The sequence below is a fragment of the Pseudophryne corroboree genome, chromosome 2, assembly GCF_028390025.1.
Source record: "Pseudophryne corroboree isolate aPseCor3 chromosome 2, aPseCor3.hap2, whole genome shotgun sequence".
Taxonomy (NCBI): Eukaryota; Metazoa; Chordata; class Amphibia; order Anura; family Myobatrachidae; genus Pseudophryne; species Pseudophryne corroboree.
Window position 1 is genome coordinate 464433217 of NC_086445.1, and position 24536 is coordinate 464457752.

General features: G+C 47.8%; 1 protein-coding gene across 3 annotated transcripts in view; it reads right to left on the bottom strand.

Moving 5' to 3' along the window:
* The window catches only part of LOC135028586 (cytochrome b-245 heavy chain), a 270381-nt gene that overhangs the window by 86512 nt on the left and 159333 nt on the right, over positions 1-24536 (bottom strand). The gene's annotated exons all lie outside the window — the stretch shown is intronic.

The following is a 24536-nucleotide window of genomic DNA, read 5'->3' on the forward strand; positions in this document are numbered from 1 at the left end:
GGTATGTAACATCTGTAAGGTGTATTTCTCATACGTCCTAGAGGATGCTGGGGTCCACTTCATGACCATGGGGTATAGACGGTTCCGCAGGAGCCATGGGCACTCTTAAGACTTTTCAATGGGTGTGAACTGGCTCCTTCCTCTATGCCCCTCCTCCAGACCTCAGTTTTAGAAATGTGCCTAGGCAGACTGGATGCACTCTGAGGAGCTTTACTGAGTTTCTCTGAAAAGACTTATGTTAGGTTTTTTATTTTCAGGGAGAACTGCTGGCAACAGACTCCCTGCTTCGTGGGACTGAGGGGGCAGAAGTAGGAACCAACTTCCTGAAGAGTTTCATGGCTCTGCTTCTGTCTGACAGGACACCATTAGCTCCTGAAGGGTACTGAACGCTAGCCGTGTCTAGATGCTCACTCCCACAGCACGCTGTCACCCCCCTCACAGAGCCAGAAGTCAGAAGACAGGTGAGTAGAAGAAGACAGATTGTCAGGAATCGACTCACCACGGTGACATCTGTCCGCCGCTGCGGACTCCGTCCTGGGTCCCTGCGTTCATCTGTCATCCGCGTCTCTGCCATCAGACGCCATCCTGGCCCTGGGAGCGCTCCTGTGATAGCGGGCGTGTAGCACGCCGCGTTCCCGCTAGGCCGCGGCATGGGCGCCGCCATGACAGCCTCCAGCAGTCAGCATACGGCGGCCAATCCGGTGCTTGGCCGCACCCACTTTTCCTCACTCCACCAATGACTGTGTAACAAGGGGTATATCTGAAGCTGCAGGATCAGTCTGCAGGCATCCTGAACTTTGTGTCACTCCTGCGACTCATGTGTAAGGATCTGGTTCCTGTTTCCTCCGTGTACCTGGATACCTACCTGCTGTTCCGTGTTCCTGGCTATCTACTTAAGACTCTGTATTCCTCGTTACTTCTCACAGCTCCGTGGAACTACAAGCCCAGCAATACCTGCTTCCATCTACAGGCTTCACACTCACCACCATCTCTGTGTGCTTCAGCCTAGCAGTAGAGACTGACTCCAGGTGTGTTCCATCTCTCCACCTGTGATGCAGCTTGCATGCTGCCAGTGCCTCATCACCTGCACTGTGGACATAGTCAGACTCCTGCCTCTGCTACCAGGTTTGCCATACAACACCATCTCTGCTGGTTCCATGTTTTAATCTGCTCTGGTTCCCATACCAGAATATTCTCTGCCAAGTTATCACTCATCTGTTATCATCACTACCGGTTATCATTTCATCAGTCACCATTCATTCTGTTACCATAGACTTTCAGCTGCCACGCTGTACAATTGACATTTGCATTTCCTACTGTTATTTTCTGCTGCCGTTTTGTGAACCATCTGTTTAATAAATATCATTGCGCTCATGCGCAGAAACATAATCCAGCCTCCTCGTTTTCTCCCATCCACCTCCACTGACCCACTAGCGCCCCCTCCGGGGACACAGACAAAACCAAGTCTGACAGTAAGTTCAGGATCGATGGACTTGGATGGTGGACGGAGTGTGGGGTCAGAGGCCTTGCAAAATCTGGTCTCCCGTTTGGATGGTCAAGAGGCTGCGCAGCAGCAGATGTTCCAGTTCCTGCAAGGGATGTCCTCCCGGATAGATACACTACAGCAATCCCTGCCTAGTGTACACACTCCTACAGTTCCTGTTACTCCAGCACCTGCCAGTACTGCGAGTCCTTCTATGCCGGCTGCATCAGCTCCAGTGTCACGTCTGCACCTGCCCGTGCCAAGCAAGTATGATGGCAGCCCAAAGTTATGTCGCGGGTTTCTCAACCAATGTGAAATCCAGTTTGAATTGTTGTCACATAATTTCCCCACGTCAAGATCCAAGGTTGCCTACATCATCTCTCTACTTTCTGGATCTGCTTTGAGTTGGGTGTCTCCTCTGTGGGAACGTGCCGACCCTCTGATTAACAACTATGCAGAATTCGTGTCAACCTTCAGACGGATCTTTGACGAGCCTGGTCGTGCAACATCAGCTTCTGCCGACCTAATCCAACTTCGTCAAGGTACCCGTAGTATGGGACAATATGTCATCCAGTTCCAGACGTTGGCCGCAGAGATTCAGTGGAACAATCAAGCCCTGGTAGCAGCTTTCTGGCATGGACTCTCTGATCGGATTAAGGACGAACTGGCAACCCGCGATCTTCCTGTACAATTGTCCGATTTAATTTCCTTGTGCATCAAGTTGGACTCTCGCATCCGCGAACGCAACAATGAACGTGCTCGGAGTGAGCCACGCAGATCAAGGATGATACCTTCCGTACAGTTCCAGTCTCCACCTTCTGATGAGCCTATGCAAATAAATAGGTCCCGCCTAACTCCTGAGGAGCGGTCAAGAAGACTTCGTGATAGACTATGTCTTTATTGTGCGGCTGCAGGTCACCAGATTAATTCCTGCACAGTGCGTTCGGGAAACGCCAGATCCTGACTTGTAAAGGAGGAGTCAAGTTGGGATCTTCTAGACAAGCTCCTTCTAATCAAGACCTTATCCTTCCTGTGACTTTAGAGACTTCAGTTGGGCTTCAGTCTGCATCAGCATTAGTGGACTGTGGAGCCGCAGGAAATTTCATCACCCAAGCTGCGGTAAATAAATTTTGCTTGCCTGTATGTGAACTTTCTTACCCAGTCTACATTACCGCCGTGGATGGTAGCCGAATCTCCAAGGGGAATATTTCTCACCAAACTGCACCAGTGGTTTTGGGAGTTGGGTTCCTACACTCAGAATTAATAAAGTTCTTAGTCATTCCTCAAGCCACCCAGTAGATCGTTTTGGGCATGCCCTGGCTCCAGCTACACAATCCACAGTTTGACTGGTCAACGTTACAACTTACTTCATGGGGTTCACATTGCCATCAGTCCTGTTTAGCCCAAGTTTGTCCAATCAAGTCTACTGAAGTAAAAACCCAGTCAAGTCTTCCTGCGGCTTATCAAGATTTCTCTGATGTCTTCAGTGAAAAAGCCGCGGATGTCCTGCCGCCCCATAGAGAATGGGATTGTCCCATCGATCTCCTTCCTGGCAAGAAGCCACCTAGGGGGCGTACCTACCCGTTATCTGTTCCCGAAACTGAAGCGATGAGCGACTACATCAGGGAGAATTTACAGAAGGGATTCATTCGTCCTTCATCATCACCCGCTGGTGCAGGCTTCTTCTTTGTTAAAAAGAAGGATGGAGGACTGCGTCCATGCATTGACTACCGGGGTCTCAATGACATTACCATTAAAAATAGTTATCCATTACCACTCATTACCGAATTATTTGACAGAGTTAAAGGAGCCCGCATCTTCACCAAGCTAGATCTCCGCGGTGCCTACAACCTCATCAGAATCCGGAGTGGTGACGAATGGAAGACAGCTTTTAACACTCGAGATGGTCATTACGAGTACCTGGTAATGCCATTCGGGTTGAGTAATGCCCCAGCAGTGTTCCAACACTTTGTGAACGAAATCTTCCGTGACGTTCTGTATTAATACCTCGTTGTTTATCTGGATGATATCCTCATCTTCTCCCAAGATCTTCCCTCTCATCGTCTACAAGTCCGTGAAGTCCTCCGACGTCTTCGTGAGAACCGGCTCTACGGTAAACTATCCAAGTGTACCTTTGAAGTTTCCTCTATACCCTTCCTGGGATATATAATTTCCGGATCGGATCTCCAGATGGACCCGACAAAGTTGGAAGCCATTGCCAATTGGTCCATTCCAAATTCTCTCAAGTCTATTCAGCGGTTCCTGGGATTTGCCAACTACTATAGGAAATTTATTCGGGGATTCTCCACTCTCATCGCTCCTATTACCAACTTAACTCGGAAAGGGGCAGACCATTCCAACTGGTCAGAAGAGGCTTTAGCGGCCTTCCAGAAAATCAAGCTGGCCTTTATGTCTGCTCCAGTTCTGTCCCAGCCAGATGTAAACAGACCGTTCGAGTTGGAGGTGGATGCCTCTACAGTTGGAGTTGGAGCTGTTCTCTCCCAGAAGGGAACTGATGGGAAAATCCACCCCTGTGGATTTTATTCTCGTAAATTCCTCCCTGCAGAAGCTAACTATTCCGTTGGAGATCAAGAACTACTGGCGATTAAGCTGGCCCTCGAGGAATGGAGGTATCTCCTGGAAGGGGCCAAACATCCGTTCAACATCTACACGGATCATAAAAATCTGCTATATTTAAAGGCAGCCCAGTGCCTTAATCCTCGCCAGTCCAGGTGGGCTATGTTTTTCTCACGTTTTAACTTTAAGCTTCATTTCCGCCCAGGTTCGCAGAATGTTAAAGCTGACGCCTTATCCCGATCTATGGAATCCGTAGAGGAAACGTCTGACTCAGTTCCACATTCCATCCTGAGTCCAGTGGTATTTGCTGCATCTCAAGTCTCCCCAGCTCCTCCTCCTGGTAAGACTTTTGTTTCCCCAGAACTCCGTCCCAAGTTGCTGTCTTGGGCCCATCAATCCAAGTTCACTGGTCATCCCGGTGTTCTGAAAACCTTCAAGTTCCTCTCTGAGACATACTGGTGGCCAAAGATGAAAGCTGACATCAAGGATTTCGTGGCATCCTGTCCTAAGTGTGTGCAGCACAAGACTCCTCGTCAGTCTCCAGCAGGTCAGTTACAACCATTGTCTGTTCCTAGTCGCCCTTGGTCACACCTGTCCATGGACTTTATCTCCGACCTTCCTCCTTCTCAAGGATACAATACCATCTGGGTTGTAGTGGACAGATTTACCAAGATGGCCCATTTTGTTCCTCTCCAGGGTCTCCCTCCTGCCCCAAAACTCGCCCAAATCTTCCTACGGGAGATTTTCCGCTTACATGGTCTACCCTCAGAAATAATATCCGACCGAGGTGTACAGTTTGTAGCGAGGTTTTGGAGGGCTCTCTGTTCTGCCATGCAGGTTAAACTGAAGTTCTCGTCATCTTACCACCCTCAGACGAATGGGCAGACAGAGAGGGTAAATCAAGAACTAGAGACATTTTTAAGGTTGTATGTTTCATCTTCTCAGGATGACTGGTTTGATCTGCTCCCATGGGCCGAGTTTGCCCACAACTTCCGCTACCACACTGCTACTGAGACAACTCCATTCTTCGCAGTGTATGGGCAACATCCTCGTGTTCCAGATTTCCAAGAACTCCCTCACATGGATGTTCCTGCTGCCACTACTGCCCTGAGTCAGTTTTCTTCAATCTGGAGGAAGATTCACACTTCTCTCAAAAAGGCCTCCAGCCGGTATAAATACTTTGCTGATCGCAAAAGACGTGCAGTTCCTAGCCTGAAACCTGGGGACAAGGTTTGGCTGTCTACCCGGAACCTCCGTCTTAGGGTCCCGTCTATGAAATTTGCACCACGTTTCATTGGTCCCTTTCCTGTCGAAAGAGTCATCAACCCTGTGGCCTACAAGCTGAAGTTACCACCTTCTCTGCGAATACCTAATGCTTTTCATGTTTCTCTCCTCAGACCTTTAGTCCTGAATCGTTTCCAAAGAGCTCTTCCAGTTGGTCCCAAAGTTCGAACTCAGCGGGGCGTGGAGTTCGAGATTGGCAAGATTCTGGATTCCCGTTGCCGGTATGGACGTCTTCAATACCTTGTCGATTGGTCCGGTTATGGCCCAGAGGAGAGAAGTTGGGTAAATTCGTTGGATGTCCATGCTCCAAGGTTGGTCCGTGTCTTCCATAACACTCATCCTTCCAAGCCACGTGGGTGTTCGGTGCCCACCCTTAAAGGAGGGGGTACTGTCAGGAATCGACTCACCACGGTGACATCTGTCCGCCGCTGCGGACTCCGTCCTGGGTCCCTGCGTTCATCTGTCATCCGCGTCTCTGCCATCAGACGCCATCCTGGCCCTGGGAGCGCTCCTGTGATAGCGGGCGTGTAGCACGCCGCGTTCCCGCTAGGCCGCGGCATGGGCGCCGCCATGACAGCCTCCAGCAGTCAGCATACGGCGGCCAATCCGGTGCTTGGCCGCACCCACTTTTCCTCACTCCACCAATGACTGTGTAACAAGGGGTATATATGAAGCTGCAGGATCAGTCTGCAGGCATCCTGAACTTTGTGTCACTCCTGCGACTCATGTGTAAGGATCTGGTTCCTGTTTCCTCCGTGTACCTGGATACCTACCTGCTGTTCCGTGTTCCTGGCTATCTACTTAAGACTCTGTACTCCTGGTTACTTCTCACAGCTCCGTGGAACTACAAGCCCAGCAATACCTGCTTCCATCTACAGGCTTCACACTCACCACCATCTCTGTGTGCTTCAGCCTAGCAGTAGAGACTGACTCCAGGTGTGTTCCATCTCTCCACCTGTGATGCAGCTTGCATGCTGCCAGTGCCTCATCACCTGCACTGTGGACATAGTCAGACTCCTGCCTCTGCTACCAGGTTTGCCATACAACACCATCTCTGCTGGTTCCATGTTTTAATCTGCTCTGGTTCCCATACCAGAATATTCTCTGCCAAGTTATCACTCATCTGTTATCATCACTACCGGTTATCATTTCATCAGTCACCATTCATTCTGTTACCATAGACTTTCAGCTGCCACGCTGTACAATTGACATTTGCATTTCCTACTGTTATTTTCTGCTGCCGTTTTGTGAACCATCTGTTTAATAAATATCATTGCGCTCATGCGCAGAAACATAATCCAGCCTCCTCGTTTTCTCCCATCCACCTCCACTGACCCACTAGCGCCCCCTCCGGGGACACAGACAAAACCAAGTCTGACACAGATCTTCTATCAAGAAAAGTGACGGCTGAGGTACAGCGCGGCTGGAGGGAGCATAGCGCGCCATTGCTGCCCACACACACAGGCACTGCAGGGTGCAGGGCGCGGGGGGAGGGCGCCCTGGGCAGCAAAAACACCTCTATAAACTGGCAAAAAGGGGGCATAAGATGCCCAGGCACAACCCAACCCCTGCCAGAATAAATATTATGAAAAGTTTCTGAGGTAAAAAGGGCTGAGCTTCTTCCTCAGGCAGCCAGCACACTGCTCAGTGCCATTTTCTCTCTCCTCAGGCTGCAGAGACATCGCTGGTCCTCCTTCACTTCTGACTACAAGTATCAGGGTGCAAAACGGGGGGGGGGCACAAGCGAATTTGGTGCTTTACAAGTGTGTTTTACTGTGTAAAAAGCGCTGCATGTCAGTGGGCATTCTGTGTTCACAGGCATTAGATACTGGCGCTGGGGTTGTGAACTGGCTGCTCCTAAACTGTGACCCTCTGACAGATTTTACTGTGGGTCTGTCCCCTATAAGTCCCAGTGTGTCTGTGTGTGTGTTGTACACGTGTGTAAGACATGTCAGAGGCAGGGAGTTCCTCCCCGGAGGAAACCATTTTATGGACACAGAAGTTTAATGTGGTGGCGCTGCCGGCACACCAAGAGCCTGCATGGGTGAAAGAAATACGTGATAGTATGCATCATATCAATAGGAGATTAGATAAGTCTGAATCTCATGCTGAGTGCTGGAGAAAATCTGTGGAGGATGTGATTTTTCAGGGCTCTGTTCTTCCATCCGCAGGCGACCCCTCTGGGTCACATAAGAGACCATTTGCGAATATTGTGAATACTGATACCGACACGGACACTGATTCTTGTGTCGACAATAGTGACTCCAGAGAAATAGATCATAAATTGGCAAATAATATACAATATATGATTGTGGCTATAATGGAAGTTCTGGAAGCCACGGAAGCCACTCCTGTACCTCAGGAGAAGGCTTATTTCTATAAAGAAAATAAATCTAAGGTAACTTTCCCTTCTTCCCACGAGCTTAATACACTCTTTGAAGGGATGTGGGTGAATCTCGAAAAGAAATTTCGTATTCCCAAGAGAATTCAGATAGCTTATCCTTTCCCGGTGGAGGACAGGAAAAAATGGGAGTCACCCCCTGTGTTAGACAGTGCACTGTCCAGGTTGACAAAGAAGGTAATTCTCCCTGCACCTGGCACGGCTTCACTAAAAGAGCCGGCAGACCGAAAGATGGAAACTAAATTGAAATCCATTTATGTTGGCAATGCTACGCTGCTCAGGCCCACTATTGCTTGCGCGTGGGTGAGTCACGCTATTGAAATATGGTCAGAAAGCGTGTCATCAGAAATTGACATGATTGATAAAGATGAGATACTCCTTAAGTTAGGGAATATCAAAGACGCTGCCGCATACATGCTAGAAGCGATGAAAGATATTGGACTCTTGAGTTCACAAGCCGCTACCATGGCAGTATTGGCTCGGCGGGCGTTGTGGATTCGCCAGTGGAACGCGGATGCAGATTCCAAAAGAAATATGGAGGCTCTCCCATATAAAGGTGAGGCCTTATTTGGCGATGGACTGGATGCGTTAGTCTCGGTGGCTACCGCAGGTAAGTCGACATTTTTTCCCTCTGCGCCTGCACCGGCAAATAAGACATATCACCCGCACATGCAGTCCTTTCGGCCCAATAAATACAAAAAAACGAGAGGTTCCCCCTTCTTTGCGGGTAGGGGAAGGGGAAAGGGAAAGAAGTCCACAGCAGCTTCAGGTTCCCAGGAGCAGAAGTCTACCCCTACTTCTGCCAAATCTTCAGCATGACGCTGGGGCTCCGTTGCGGGAGGCCGCTCGGGTTGGGGCACGTCTCAAACTGTTCAGCCAAGGTTGGATTCTGTCTGGCCTGGATCCCTGGGTGTTAGAAATAGTGTCCCAGGGATACAAGCTGGAGTTTCAAGATGTTCCCCCATGCCGATTTTTCAAATCGACCTTGCCAGCTTCTCTTCCAGAAAGGGAAGCAGTAACAGCGGCATTCCAAAAATTATGTCAGGATCAGGTCATAGTCCTGGTACCTTTGTCACAAGGGGAAGGGTTTTATTCAAGCCTTTTTGTAGTTCCGAAGCCGGATGGCTCGGTCAGACCAATCCTAAACCTGAAAAATCTGAATCTCTACTTGAAACAATTCAAGTTCAAAATGGAATCACTGAGGGCAGTGATTTCCAGTCTGGAGGAGGGGGACTACATGGTGTCTGTAGACATAAAAGATTCTTACCTGCATGTTCCCATTTATCCTCCTTGCCAGGCTTATCTGAGATTCGCGGTTCAGGATTGCCATTACCAATTCCAGACGTTACCTTTCGGTCTCTCCACGGCGCCGAGGGTATTCACCAAGGTGATGGCGGAGATGATGGTTCTCCTGCGCCAAAAAGGAGTCAATATAATTCCTTATCTAGACGATCTCCTGATAAAGGCGAGATCCAGGGAGCAGTTGTTAGTTACTAAACATCACACTCTCCCTGTCAATACTCCAACAACACGTTTGGATCATAAATTATCCAAAGTCACAGTTGGAACCGACGACAAGATTGTCTTTTCTGGAGATGATTCTGGACACAGAAGTTCAGAGAGTATTTCTTCCGGTGGAAAAGGCTCTGGAAATCCAGAAAATGGTAAAACAGATATTGGAACCATCGAGTGTGTCGATCTATCAGTGCATTCAGTTGTTGGGGAAGATGGTGGCGGCCTACGAGGCCATACAGTTTGGCAGGTTCCATGCCAGGGTATTCCAGTGGGACCTGTTGGACAAGTGGTCGGGATCCCACCTACACATGCACCGGAAGATAATCCTGTCGTCAAAAGCCAGGATTTCGCTCCTTTGGTGGCTACACAGTTCTCACCTACTAGAGGGACGCAGGTTCGGGATTCAGGACTGGCTCCTGGTAACCACGGATGCAAGTCTCCGAGGCTGGGGAGCTGTCACTCAGGGAGAAAGCTTCCAAGGAAAATGGTCAAGTCAGGAAGCCTGCCTTCACATAAATGTGCTGTAATTGAGAGCCATTTACAACGACCTTCAACAAGCGGTACATCTTCTTCAAGATCATCCCGTGCAGATCCAGTCGGACAATGTAACAGCAGTCGCATACATAAACAGGCAAGGCGGAACGAAAAGCAGAGCGGCAATGTCAGAGGTGACGAAGATCCTCCTCTGGGCAGAAAGACATGTAAAGGCTCTGTCGGCAATTTTCATTCCGGGAGTAGACAACTGGGAAGCAGACTTCCTCAGCAGACACAATCTCCATCCAGGAGAGTGGGGCCTACACCAAGAAGTCTTCACAGAGGTGACAAGTCTTTGGGGAGTTCCTCAAGTAGACATGATGGCATCTCGTCTCAACAAGAAGCTTCAGAAATATTGTTCCAGGTCGAGAGACCCTCAAGCAATAGCAGTGGATGAGCTGGTTGCCCAGTGGGTGTTCCGGTTGGTGTATGTCTTCCATCCACTTCCGCTGATCCCAAAAGTGCTCAGGATCATAAGAGGAACAAGAGTTCGAGCAATCTTCATTGCCCCAGACTGGCCAAGGAGGGCTTGGTACCCAGATCTTCAGGAGTTGCTCATAGAAGATCCTCGGCCTCTTCCTCTTCGCGAGGACCTGCTGCAGCAGGGGCCGTACGTGTATCAAGACTTACCGCGGCTACGTTTGACGGCATGGCTGTTGAGCGCCAGATCCTAGCCCGAAAGGGTGTTCCCAAGGAAGTCATCCCCACCCTTATTCAGGCCAGGAAAGGAGTAACGTAAAAACATTACCACCGTATTTGGAGAAAATATGTGTCTTGGTGTGAATCCAAGAAGGCTCCTACGGAAGAGTTTGAGTTGGGACGTTTTCTCCATTTTCTGCAGGCTGGTGTGGAGGCGGGCCTACGATTGGGATCAATCAAGGTCCAGATTTCGGCCTTGTCAGTGTTCTTATAAAAACAATTGGCCTCTCTTCCAGAGGTTCAGACCTTCGTGAAAGGGGTTCTGCACATCCAGCCTCCATTTGTGCCTCCAGTGGCACCATGGGACCTTAATGTGGTGTTGCAGTTCCTTCAATCAGATTGGTTTGAGCCTCTACAAGAGATACTGTAGAGTTGAAGTTTCTCACTTGGAAAGTGGTGATGCTTTTGGCATTGGCATCCGCGCGGCGGGTATCTGAATTGGGGGCCTTGTCTCACAAGAGCCCTTACCTAGTCTTCCATGAAGATAGGGCAGAGTTGAGGACTCGTCAACATTTTCTTCCAAAGGTGGTTTCATCTTTCCACATAAACCAACCTATTGTGGTGCCAGTAGTTACTGACACGTTCACTGAGTCAAAGTCTCTAGATGTCGTTAGGGCTTTGAAGATTTATGTCGCTAGAACAGCTCGAATATGGAAAACAGAGTCTTTGTTTGTCCTGTATGCTCCCAACAAGATTGGGTGTCCTGCTTCCAAGCAGACTATTGCGTGTTGGATCAGAAGTACGATTCAGCACGCTCATACTATGACTGGATTGCCATTACCGACGTCGGTGAAGGCCCATTCCACTAGGAAGGTGGGCTCATCCTGGGTGGCTGCCCGGGGGGTCTCGGCATTGCAACTTTGCCGAGCAGCTACTTGGTTGGGATCAAACACATTTGCTAAATTCTACAAGTTTGACACCTTGGCCGATGAAGACCTCAAGTTCGGTCAATCGGTGCTGCAGGTTCATCCGCACTCTCCTGCCCGTACTGGAGCTTTGGTATAAACCCCATGGTCATGAAGTGGACCCCAGCATCCTCTAGGACGTATGAGAAAACAGGATTTTGATACTTACCGGTAAATCCTTTTCTCCTAGTCCGTAGAGGATGCTGGGCGCCCATCCCAGTGCGTACTTTACCTGCAGTTTTGTTATTAGAGTTACACAAGTTGTGTTATATTAGTTTCAGCATGTTGCTGTAATTGGTTCATGTTGTGCGGCATGGTTGAGGTGTGAGCTGGTATGTATCTCACCACTAGTTTAAAGTAAATCCTTTCCTCGAAATGTCCGTCTCCCTGGGCAAAGTTCTTATAACTGAGGTCTGGAGGAGGGGCATAGAGGGAGGAGCCAGTTCACACCCATTGAAAAGTCTTAAGAGTGCCCATGGCTCCTGCGGAACCGTCTATACCCCATGGTCATGAAGTGGACCCCAGCATCCTCTACGGACTAGGAGAAAAGGATTTACCGGTAGGTATCAAAATCCTGTTTTTTCTTGTGGAACCACAGGTCCCAGCCTCCTGTAGTTGCAGGGTTTCTATGTGATGTGCAGAGGGGTCTGTGTATAGTAGTACATGTAGAGCTGGGGTTGTGTCAGTCAGTGTGTAGACTGGAGTATGTTAGATAAGAATGTGACCTTTGACACATGGTTCCCAGGGGGACTTTTATGATGGTTACAACAATATACCCATGCCGGGAGTTGGGACACAATTCCTGACTGGTGTCAAGGCAGGACTTTATCATTAATGTGTTTTTCTGTGGATACAGCTTATCGTGTTAAAATAACACAGAACCCCACAGCCCAAACTTTATATTTAAAATAAAATAAAATGCATGGTTATGCACCAACTGACGCTCCACACCCGCTACAACTCCACCCACCTTTTTTTGGAGGGGCGGGAGGGGGGTAGGGTGTGAAGAGAAGGCTAGGGGCCCTGCCTATTTTGTCAGTCCTGGGCCCCACAATTTCTGATGGCAGCCCTGGACTGACCACTATAGATTAGCCTGATGTGTATGTGATACATTTTTTTAGTAAGCAATATGGATCAGCCCTTATTTATTTTCTTTTGGGCTTCATCCTCAAGCATTACGATAAGAGTGTGGTAGATTATTTTCCTCTGATATGGTGTTCACTAAAACACTAACATGTATTTCATGTATTTGAGTGCTCCTGCTCGCAGTGGAGCTATGACGGAATATATGGGTTCTGTAAACAGTTACTATGTTTAATTCCAGTGCGGGATGGTAGCCGCGCCGGGCGTCTTGGTTACCAAGACAACCGGTGGCCGCATCACTAATGATGGCCATGGGGTATTTTACTACTTTGGAGTCTCCGATTGCTGCCTGTTCTTTCCTGCCTGCATATTTGGGGGCATGTACCCCATTGGATAGCCCTGGTACACGTAGTAGCGGATCTTGCCACGGGCAAGCAGGACTTTTGCACGGGGCGCCACCTTCCGGAGGGCGACGGAGCCATCCGGAGGGCGCTGCACCATGGCAAGATCCGCCACTGCTGTGCCCTCCGCTGCCTGCTGCGTCCCCCGGCTGTGTCCCCCTGTGAAGGGAACTAGACGCTAAGCGTCTAGTTTCCCTTCGTGGAGAGGACCGTTGCTGTGCGGTGCGTGATGATGTCATTGCGCACCGCACAGCAAAGGTCCTCTCCACGAAGGGAACTAGACGCGTCATCACGCACCGCTCAGCAATTCAGCGGCACTACTACTGTACAGGGGGCGTAACTGACCACGCCTCCTGTATGAAGCCACGCCCCTATGGCATGCTCGGGGTGCAAAAAGGTCTCGAACCGGCCCTGGGTACACGTTACCCTGAGGGGATCCTGGCGTGCTGGAGATATTGTGAGTGTGTGTATATGCATATGTATATTATATATGTATATATACATGTGTGTAATATATATATATATATATATATATATATATTTATATATAATTTACTCACATCACCAGTGTCAACGTTTCGGTTCCATAATGTAACCTTTCTCAAGACATCCCATCAGTAGAAGAGACAGAGACATGTCTCTGTCTCTTCTACTGGTGGGATGTCTTGAGAAAGGTTACATTATGTTTTTGTCTACACTGGCGATGTGAGTAAATAAAACCTGCTGAAAAGTCTCTGGTGAGTGCACCTCTTCTTATTGGAATGGATATATTTTGTATAGCCCAATGTGGTATACTGGGTTAGCATTTTTTTGGAGATACAGTATATAGGCACTACTGTGTGGCATAATGTGTATAAGGGGTACTACTGTGTAGCAAAATGTGAACAACGGACATTGCTGTGCTATGGGGGTAATTCCAAGTTGATCGCAGCAGGAATTTTGTTAGCAGTTGGGCAAAACTATGTGCACTGCAGGGGAGGCAGATATAACATGTGCAGAGAGAGTTAGATTTGGGTGGGTTATTTTGTTTCTGTGCAGGGTAAATACTGGCTGCTTTATTTTTACACTGCAATTTAGATTGCAGATTGAACACACCACACCCAAATCTAACTCTCTCTGCACATGTTAAATCTGCAACACCTGCAGTGCCCAACTGCTAACAAAATTCCTGCTGCGATCAACTTGGAATTACCCCCTATGTAATGTTAGTAAGGGATGCTACTGTGTGGTGTAATTTGTATTTGGGTACTATTGAGTGGCCACGCCCATTTTTTTGAGCATGCGCCTTCGATATTTCAAATATGTGCAGGTGTGGGGCAACAGTCCTTTACTTTGCCAGGGACGCTCAGACCCCTAGATACACCCCTGCAACTGTTATCAACACTCATGTACTAAATGTTCCAATATTGCAATATGCGGAGTATCTTTTTTGTGCAAATAAAATACTTCACATCACTCTGCTAACCAATGAAGTTTTAAAAATATAACATAGCAATAAAATTAATTTAGTATGATTGCAAGAGCTTTTATAAATAATTGCAGAACAAGATAAAAGGGCCTAATTCAGACCTGATGGCAGCATCAAAATTTTTCTCCAGTGGGAAAAACCATATGCACTGCATGAGGGGGGGGGGGGGAGGATGTTTCTCCAGTGGGAAAAACCAAATGCACTGCATGTGAGGGGGGGGGGGGGGCAGATATAACATGTGCAGAGAGAGTTCGATTTGAGTGTGGGGTGTGTTCAAACTAGAGATGTGCACTTGAAATTTTTCGGGTTTTGGTTTTGGGTTCGGTTCCGCGGCCGTGTTTTGGGTTCGACCGCGTTTTGGCAAAACCTCACCGAATTTTTTTTGTCGGATTCGGGTGTGTTTTGGATTCGGGTGTTTTTTTCAAAAAACACTAAAAAACAGCTTAAATCATAGAATTTGGGGGTCATTTTGATCCCAAAGTATTATTAACCTCAAAAACCATAATTTCCACTAATTTTCAGTCTATTCTGAACACCTCACACCTCACAATATTATTTTTAGTCCTAAAATTTGCACCGAGGTCGCTGGATGACTAAGCTAAGCGACCCTAGTGGCCGACACAAACACCTGGCCCATCTAGGAGTGGCACTGCAGTGTCACGCAGGATGGCCCTTCCAAAAAACACTCCCCAAACAGCACATGGCGCAAAGAAAAAAAGAGGCGCAATGAGGTAGCTGTGTGAGTAAGCTAAGCGACCCTAGTGGCCGACACAAACACCTGGCCCATCTAGGAGTGGCACTGCAGTGTCACGCAGGATGGCCCTTCCAAAAAACACTCCCCAAACAGCACATGACGCAAAGAAAAAAAGAGGCGCAATGAGGTAGCTGTGTGAGTAAGCTAAGCGACCCTAGTGGCCGACACAAACACCTGGCCCATCTAGGAGTGGCACTGCAGTGTCACGCAGGATGGCCCTTCCAAAAAACACTCCCCAAACAGCACATGATGCAAAGAAAAAAAGAGGCGCAATGAGGTAGCTGTGTGAGTAAGCTAAGCGACCCTAGTGGCCGACACAAACACCTGGCCCATCTAGGAGTGGCACTGCAGTGTCACGCAGGATGGCCCTTCCAAAAAACACTCCCCAAACAGCACATGACGCAAAGAAAAAAAGAGGCGCAATGAGGTAGCTGTGTGAGTAAGCTAAGCGACCCTAGTGGCCGACACAAACACCTGGCCCATCTAGGAGTGGCACTGCAGTGTCACGCAGGATGGCCCTTCCAAAAAACACTCCCCAAACAGCACATGACGCAAAGAAAAAAAGAGGCGCAATGAGGTAGCTGTGTGAGTAAGATAAGCGACCCTAGTGGCCGACACAAACACCTGGCCCATCTAGGAGTGGCACTGCAGTGTCACGCAGGATGGCCCTTCAAAAAAATACTCCCCAAACAGCACATGACGCAAAGAAAAATGAAAGAAAAAAGAGGTGCAAGATGGAATTGTCCTTGGGCCCTCCCACCCACCCTTATGTTGTATAAACAGGACATGCACACTTTAACCAACCCATCATTTCAGTGACAGGGTCTGCCACACGACTGTGACTGAAATGACGGGTTGGTTTGGACCCCCACCAAAAAAGAAGCAATTAATCTCTCCTTGCACAAACTGGCTCTACAGAGGCAAGATGTCCACCTCATCATCATCCTCCGATATATCACCGTGTACATCCCCCTCCTCACAGATTATCAATTCGTCCCCACTGGAATCCACCATCTCAGCTCCCTGTGTACTTTGTGGAGGCAATTGCTGCTGGTCAATGTCTCCACGGAGGAATTGATTCTAATTCATTTTAATGAACATCATCTTCTCCACATTTTCTGGATGTAACCTCGTACGCCGATTGCTGACAAGGTGAGCGGCGGTACTAAACACTCTTTCGGAGTACACACTTGTGGGAGGGCAACTTAGGTAGAATAAAGCCAGTTTGTGCAAGGGCCTCCAAATTGCCTCTTTTTCCTGCCAGTATAAGTACGGACTGTCTGACGTGCCTACTTGGATGCGGTCACTCATATAATCCTCCACCATTCTTTCAATGGGGAGAGAATCATATGCAGTGACAGTAGACGACATGTCCGTAATCGTTGTCAGGTCCTTCAGTCCGGACCAGATGTCAGCATCAGCAGTCGCTCCAGACTGCCCTGCATCACCGCCAGCGGGTGGGCTCGGAATTCTGAGCCTTTTCCTCGCACCCCCAGTTGCGGGAGAATGTGAAGGAGGAGATGTTAACAGGTCGCGTTCCGCTTGACTTGACAATTTTGTCACCAGCAGTTCTTTGAACCCCAGCAGACTTGTGTCTGCCGGAAAGAGAGATCCAAGGTAGGTTTTAAATCTAGGATCGAGCACGGTGGCCAAAATGTAGTGCTCTGATTTCAACAGATTGACCACCCGTGAATCCTTGTTAAGCGAATTTAGGGCTCCATCCACAAGTCCCACATGCCTAGCGGAATCGCTCAGTGTTAGCTCCTCCTTCAATGTCTCCAGCTTCTTCTGCAAAAGCCTGATGAGGGGAATGACCTGACTCAGGCTGGCAGTGTCTGAACTGACTTCACGTGTGGCAAGTTCAAAAGGTTGCAGAACCTTGCACAACGTTGAAATCATTCTCCACTGTGCTTGAGACAGGTGCATTCCACCTCCTATATCGTGCTCAGTTGTATAGGCTTGAATGGCCTTTTGCTGCTCCTCCAACCTCTGAAGCATATAGAGGGTTGAATTCCACCTCGTTACCACTTCTTGCTTCAGATGATGGCAGGGCAGGTTCAGGCGTTTTTGGTGGTGCTCCAGTCTTCTGTACGTGGTGCCTGTACGCCGAAAGTGTCCCGCAATTCTTCTGGCCACCGACAGCATCTCTTGCACGCCCCTCTCGTTTTTTAAATAATTCTGCACCACCAAATTCAAGGTATGTGCAAAACATGGGACGTGCTGGAATTTGCCCATATTTAATGCACACACAATATTGCTGGCGTTGTCCGATGCCACAAATCCACAGGAGAGTCCAATTGGGGTAAGCCATTCTGCGATGATCTTCCTCAGTTGCCGTAAGAGGTTTTTAGCTGTGTGCGTATTCTGGAAACCGGTGATACAAAGCGTAGCCTGCCTAGGAAAGAGTTGGCGTTTGCGAGATGCTGCTACTGGTGCCGCCGCTGCTGTTCTTGCGGCGGGAGTCCATACATCTACCCAGTGGGCTGTCACAGTCATATAGTCCTGACCCTGCCCTGCTCCACTTGTCCACATGTCCGTGGTTAAGTGGACATTGGGTACAACTGCATTTTTTAGGACACTGGTGAGTCTTTTTCTGACGTCCGTGTACATTCTCGGTATCGCCTGCCTAGAGAAGTGGAACCTAGATGGTATTTGGTAACGGGGGCACACTACCTCAAGAAATTGTCTTGTTCCCTGTGAACTAACGGCGGATACCGGACGCACGTCTAACACCAACATAGTTGTCAAGGCCTCAGTTATCCGCTTTGCAACAGGATGACTGCTGTGATATTTCATCTTCCTCGCAAAGGACTGTTGGACAGTCAATTGCTTGGTGGAAGTAGTAAAAGTGGGCTTACGACTTCCCCTCTGGGATGACCATCGACTCCCAGCAGCAACAACAGCAGCGCCAGCAGCCGTAGGCGTTACACGTAAGGATGCATCGGAGGAATCCCAGGCAGGAGAGGACTCGTCAGAATTGCCAGTGACATGGCCTGCAGGACTATTGGCATTCCTGGGGAAGGAGGAAATTGACACTGAGGGAGTTTGTGGGGTGGTTTGCGTGAGCTTGGTTACAAGAGGAAGGGATTTACTGGTCAGTGGACTGCTTCCACTGTCGCCCAAAGTTTTTGAACTTGTCACTGACTTATTATGAATGCGCTGCAGGTGACGTATAAGGGAGGATGTTCCGAGGTGGTTAACGTCCTTACTCCTACTTATTACAGCTTGACAAAGGCAACACACGGCTTGACAAATGTTGTCCGCATTTCTGTTGAAATACTTCCACACCGAAGAGCTGATTTTTTTGGTATTTTCACCAGGCATGTCAATGGCCATATTCCTCCCACGGACAACAGGTGTCTCCCCGGGTGCCTGACTTAAACAAACCACCTCACCATCAGAATCCTCCTTGTCAATTTCCTCCCCAGCGCCAGCAACACCCATATCCTCCTCATCCTGGTGTACTTCAACACTGACATCTTCAATCTGACTATCAGGAACTGGACTGCGGGTGCTCCTTCCAGCACTTGCAGGGGGCGTGCAAATGGTGGAAGGCGCATGCTCTTCACGTCCAGTGTTGGGAAGGTCAGGCATCGCAACCGACACAATTGGACTCTCCTTGTGGATTTGGGATTTCGAAGAACGCACAGTTCTTTGCTGTGCTTTTGCCAGCTTGAGTCTTTTCATTTTTCTAGCGAGAGGCTGAGTGCTTCCATCCTCATGTGAAGCTGAACCACTAGCCATGAACATAGGCCAGAGCCTCAGCCGTTCCTTGCCACTCCGTGTGGTAAATGGCATATTGGCAAGTTTACGCTTCTCCTCCGACAATTTTATTTTAGATTTTTGAGTCCTTTTTTTACTGATATTTGGTGTTTTGGATTTTACATGCTCTGTACTATGACATTGGGCATCGGCCTTGGCAGACGACGTTGCTGGCATTTCATCGTCTCGGCCATGACTAGTGGCAGCAGCTTCAGAACGAGGTGGAAGTCGATCTTGATCTTTCCCTATTTTTGGAACCTCAACATTTTTGTTCTCCATATTTTAATAGGCACAACTAAAAGGCACCTCAGGTAAACAATGGAGATGGATGGATACTAGTATACTTATGGATGACGAGCAACTGCCGACACAGAGGTAGCTACAGCCGTGGACTACCGTACTGTGTCTGCTGCTAATATAGACTGGATGATAATGAGATAAAATTAAAATATATACATATATCACACTAGTACTGCAGCCGGACAGGTATATATATATTATGTAATGACGGACCTGCTGGACACTGTCTGTCAGCACTGCAGACTCCTAAAGTAAGCTACTAGTATCAAGAAGATAGAAAAAAAAACCACGGGTAGGTGGTATACAATTATGGATGGACCAGCGACTGCCGACACAGAGGTAGCTACAGCCGTGGACTACCGTACTGTGTCTGCTGCTAATATAGACTGGATGATAATGAGATAAAATTAAAATATATATATATCACACTAGTACTGCAGCCGGACAGGTATATATATATTATGTAATGACGGACCTGCTGGACACTGTCTGTCAGCACTGCAGACTCCTAAAGTAAGCTACTAGTATCAAGAAGATAGAAAAAAAACCCACGGGTAGGTGGTATACAATTATGGATGGACCAGCGACTGCCGACACAGAGGTAGCTACAGCCGTGGACTACCGTACTGTGTCTGCTGCTAATATAGACTGGATGATAATGAGATAAAATTAAAATATATATATATATATCACACTAGTACTGCAGCCGGACAGGTATATATATATATTATGTAATGACGGACCTGCTGGACACTGTCTGTCAGCACTGCAGACTCCTAAAGTAAGCTACTAGTATCAAGAAGATAGAAAAAAAAACCACGGGTAGGTGGTATACAATTATGGATGGACCAGCGACTGCCGACACAGAGGTAGCTACAGCCGTGGACTACCGTACTGTGTCTGCTGCTAATATAGACTGGATGATAATGAGATAAAATTAAAATATATATATATATCACACTAGTACTGCAGCCGGACAGGTATATATATATTATGTAATGACGGACCTGCTGGACACTGTCTGTCAGCACTGCAGACTCCTAAAGTAAGCTACTATTATCAAGAAGATAGAAAAAAAAAACACGGGTAGGTGGTATACAATTATGGATGGACCAGCGACTGCCGACACAGAGGTAGCTACAGCCGTGGACTACCGTACTGTGTCTGCTGCTAATATAGACTGGATGATAATGAGATAAAATTTAAATATATATATATATCACACTAGTACTGCAGCCGGACAGGTATATATATATTATGTAATGACGGACCTGCAGGACACTGTCTGCAGAATGCGTTTATAAAAACACCACACGACGAGTGTTTAATTTTTCAGGCAGACAATCACAATATACTGGTGGTCAGCAGACAATCACAATACTGGTGGTCAGTGGTCACTGGTCAGTCACACTGGCAGTGGCACTCTGGCAGCAAAAGTGTGCACTGTACTTAAATGTACTCCTGCTATAACTGCTCCCCAGTCTCCCCCGCCATTAAGCTGTGTGAGCAGTGAGCACTCAGCACAGTCAGATAATGATATACAGTATTACATATGATGCAGCACACTGGGCTGAGCACAGATATGGTATGTGACTGTGTCACACTGTGTATCGTTTTTTTTCAGGCAGAGAACGGATTAATTATTAAACTGGTGGTCACTGGTCACACTATCAGCAGCAAGTAGTACTCCTCCTAATAATATGCTCCCCAAAATTTGTGTCTCTCTCTAGTACTCTAGTCTAAACGGAGAGGACGCCAGCCACGTCCTCTCCCTATCAATCTCAATGCACGTGTGAAAATGGCGGCGACGCGCGGCTCCTTATATAGAATCCGAGTCTCGCGATAGAATACGAGCCTCGCGAGAATCCGACAGCGGGATGATGACGTTCGGGCGCGCTCGGGTTAACCGAGCAAGGCGGGAAGATCCGAGTCGCTAGGACCCGTGTAAAAAAACCTAAAGTTCGGGCGGGTTCGGATTCCGAGGAACCGAACCCGCTCATCTCTAGTTCAAACTGAATTATAAATTGCAGTGTAAAAAATAAAGCAGCCAGTATTTACCCTGAACAGAAACAATATAACCCACCCGAATGTAACTCTCTCTGCACATGTTATATGATCTGCCCCGCCTACACTGCCACAGCATGGTTTTGCTCATTAGAGAAAGATTTTGCTGCAGCGATCAGGTCTGAATTAGGCCCTAAATCCTCAGTGTGACCATTGCCAACCTTGCATCACAAAAGAAAGTTATTGTTCCTGACCCTAGCAATTCTATATATTCCATGGCTTAATTACCTCCTTACAGTTCTTTAGTAATTATAGCTACAGTACAGTACCATTTAATGTAAAAAAGGAAACCAATCACCTTTTACATACTGTTAGTGAGTTTACCATGGCCATCTCATGGGGTAAGGAATTCTACAGCTAGACCAGTGGTTCTCAAACTTTTTTGAATCACGGCATCCCAGAGTATCAGCAGGGGCAGTTTAAGAGAGGAGGAGGCCCGTGTGCAGCCTTCTGCTTCTGGGGCCCCCTCCTCTCTGACTGTTGCACAGGATTTAATACTTACCTCTCCGGAGTCCCCCGGCGGTGCCATCCTTCTCCGCGGCAGCGGCAATAGAGTCTGAGAACAGACTCTATTGCGCATGCGCAAACCTACGGAAACACGGCGCGGCGGCCAATTTCCCAAAGATTCTGCTAATGCGCATTCGCGAAACTCCGGAAAAATAGCCGCCGTGCCATCTTTCCGGAGTTTTCAGCAGGCGCAATAGAGTTTGTTCCCCCTAGTGTTCAAACTCTATTGCACGGCCGAAAAGGGATGGCTTCGACGTGGGACTTCAGAGAGGTAAGTATTAAGCAAATGGGTGCAGTGTATGTGGGGTACCTGTACCTGGGGGCCCTTGTGCCTCGCAAACACTGGAACATTGCAAATTTCCGTTTAACCCCCGGGGCAGCCACCAGGCTTGGGGGGTTAATTTACACTTCCCGTGCGGCTGCTATTGTCTTCAGCCACTGGGCAGGGGTTCCTGCTGTGCTGACCGATCAGCAATGATCGGCAGAACGGCAAACACTGGGACAGGGTGCAGGATTCCGGTCCCTCTGAGAGCAGCAGCTGCAAACAGTGTGTATCTGACTGGTCGCATGCCAGGCAAGTGGTTAAGTTAGATTTTATAAAATCCACCATTTTTGAGACACATGCTATATTAGAAAAATAAGGATGTTAACATACACCCTCCTATGCTAAGTATATGTGCTAAAACTAATCACTTATCAGAACAGAGTAACTTTTCAGACAGTTGCCAAGAAAATTAAGAACTTCACTGGGTTTTGCATCAGATATGTAGCCTCAGCTGGAAAGCACCAATCAGCAACAGCTGAACAATGATTGCACATTTTTTTAAATCTCTTTTCCATCTAAATTTAATTGTTTCACTCACTTACTGAAAATTAGGGAAACCCCTTCCCAACATTGTTAATTTGAAAGCAAACTATGAGGTAAATGTATTATACCCGCATGATACATTTCTTGGTTTTACTCTTTACCAAGGTGAAGCAGGAAGCAGCAGTGCCGAGATGTATGAACATCTCAGATGCCAAAGCGGGGGAGTGAAAAATCATCCTTCCATCGATCACTGCCAGTGTCCCAGAGCGCATCAGTTTTGTGTTGATGAGTTGCGTGTCTCTCCAGGCTGGCTCCAGTGTGCATGCGCGAGATCTCGCTACTCATGCGAGATCTCATATACAACCCAGAGCTGGCAGCCACTGCAGCCAGGGACAGAGCTGTCCCTGGCTGTACTGTATGGGCAATGACACCTGCAGCTGTTGAAATCAATAGCTGCTGGTGTCGGAAAGGTTAGTGCCACTGACCATTCATACATTGCACGTAATGAACGCTAATACCACTTCACCCCCATACCGGAGGATCATACATCTACCCCTACGTCCTTTCATATAACTCTAAATTTATGAGAACACATTTTAGGGCCTAAGTCAGACCCAATCGCTGCAATCACAGTCTGAAGCCCTTTGGGGAGTGTGCATGTGCAGTGGGCACACTGCGCGTACGCACCCCGTGAGGCCCAGTGAGATGCGAAAGCATCTCAGGGCTGCAACTGCCTCTGCCTGATTGACAGGCAGAGGCGGTCGTGAGGTGGGAGGGGGTGTGCCAATAGCATTAGAACGCTGGTGGTGGGGGACGGTCCAGACAATGCAGGCGTGTCCGAACCGTTGTGGGGGCGCGGCGCGGTGGCTGTATGACATCACACATAGCCGCTGCGACCCAGAACGCGGTGGGTAGTCGCCTACCAGCGCAGCTAGGCTGTGCAGGCAGTGAGCTACTCGGCGGGTGCAAAAGAATCGCTGCTGTGTGATGCTTTTGCACCCATGCGAGGAAGCACAGGGCCTGACATGCGGGGCGGACTAGCCCTGTACTGGGCGTTTCCCCGCATGTCTAAGAATCTGATCGTAGATGTGCTAAATTTAGCACATCTATGATCAGCTCTGAATCACCCCCTTAGTCCAGTTTCCAGAGCAATAAGGAACCTTGCAAAGAGCAGTAATTTCATTTTGTTTGACATTTTTCTATGATAGAAGATAAAATAAAATAAAATATTATAATGACTTAACAAATAACATGTAATAAAATAAAATGAGAATGATCCACTTCATATTTATATATTATATTATAGTCACAGTTGCCCGCTCATTAGAAATGTGTTCATATTGTCTTCTGCTCTAGCAGCTGGTATTTAGCAAGAATCACATTGCAAATGAATGTGACATCCTTTCATTGAGAAACAATTTACAGGGTAAAAGCAGGTCTGAAGCAATAAGGTGAAGCCATCCAGTAGTTGAGAACGGGCTCTATTCAGCAAGCAAATTTCTACTTAAATTATGTGGACACACGTGTTAATGCAACACCCGTCCCTGAGTAGTTTTTTCCTGAATAGCGGGGAAAAGAATTGAGTAAAAAATAAATAAATTGTGCCAATGTTGTCTGAAAATATTCAGGGTAGTATCAACACTGTTGCTGAATACAGCCCTGAATCCGTTCCACATTCTGCATGCCGCAATAGCTACTGTATATACAGTCAGGTTAAACTATATGTAATGTATAATAACTAGATTTAATACCCATTATTTCATGTACAAGTCTTTCTCTTTGCTGAATAAAATGCATTACAGTTAACTGGCATAATTTATGTCACAGTTAAGAGCAAGCGGATCAATCATTTCAAATATACAGATGAGGACGATGATAGCAATCATTATTAAGTGACATTTTCCTTATTTTTTGTTTGAAGGTATCTTTGTTCTGACAGAGTGTAGGGGGGTACACACGGAGAGATCCAGAAATCTGACTAGATTGCTTAG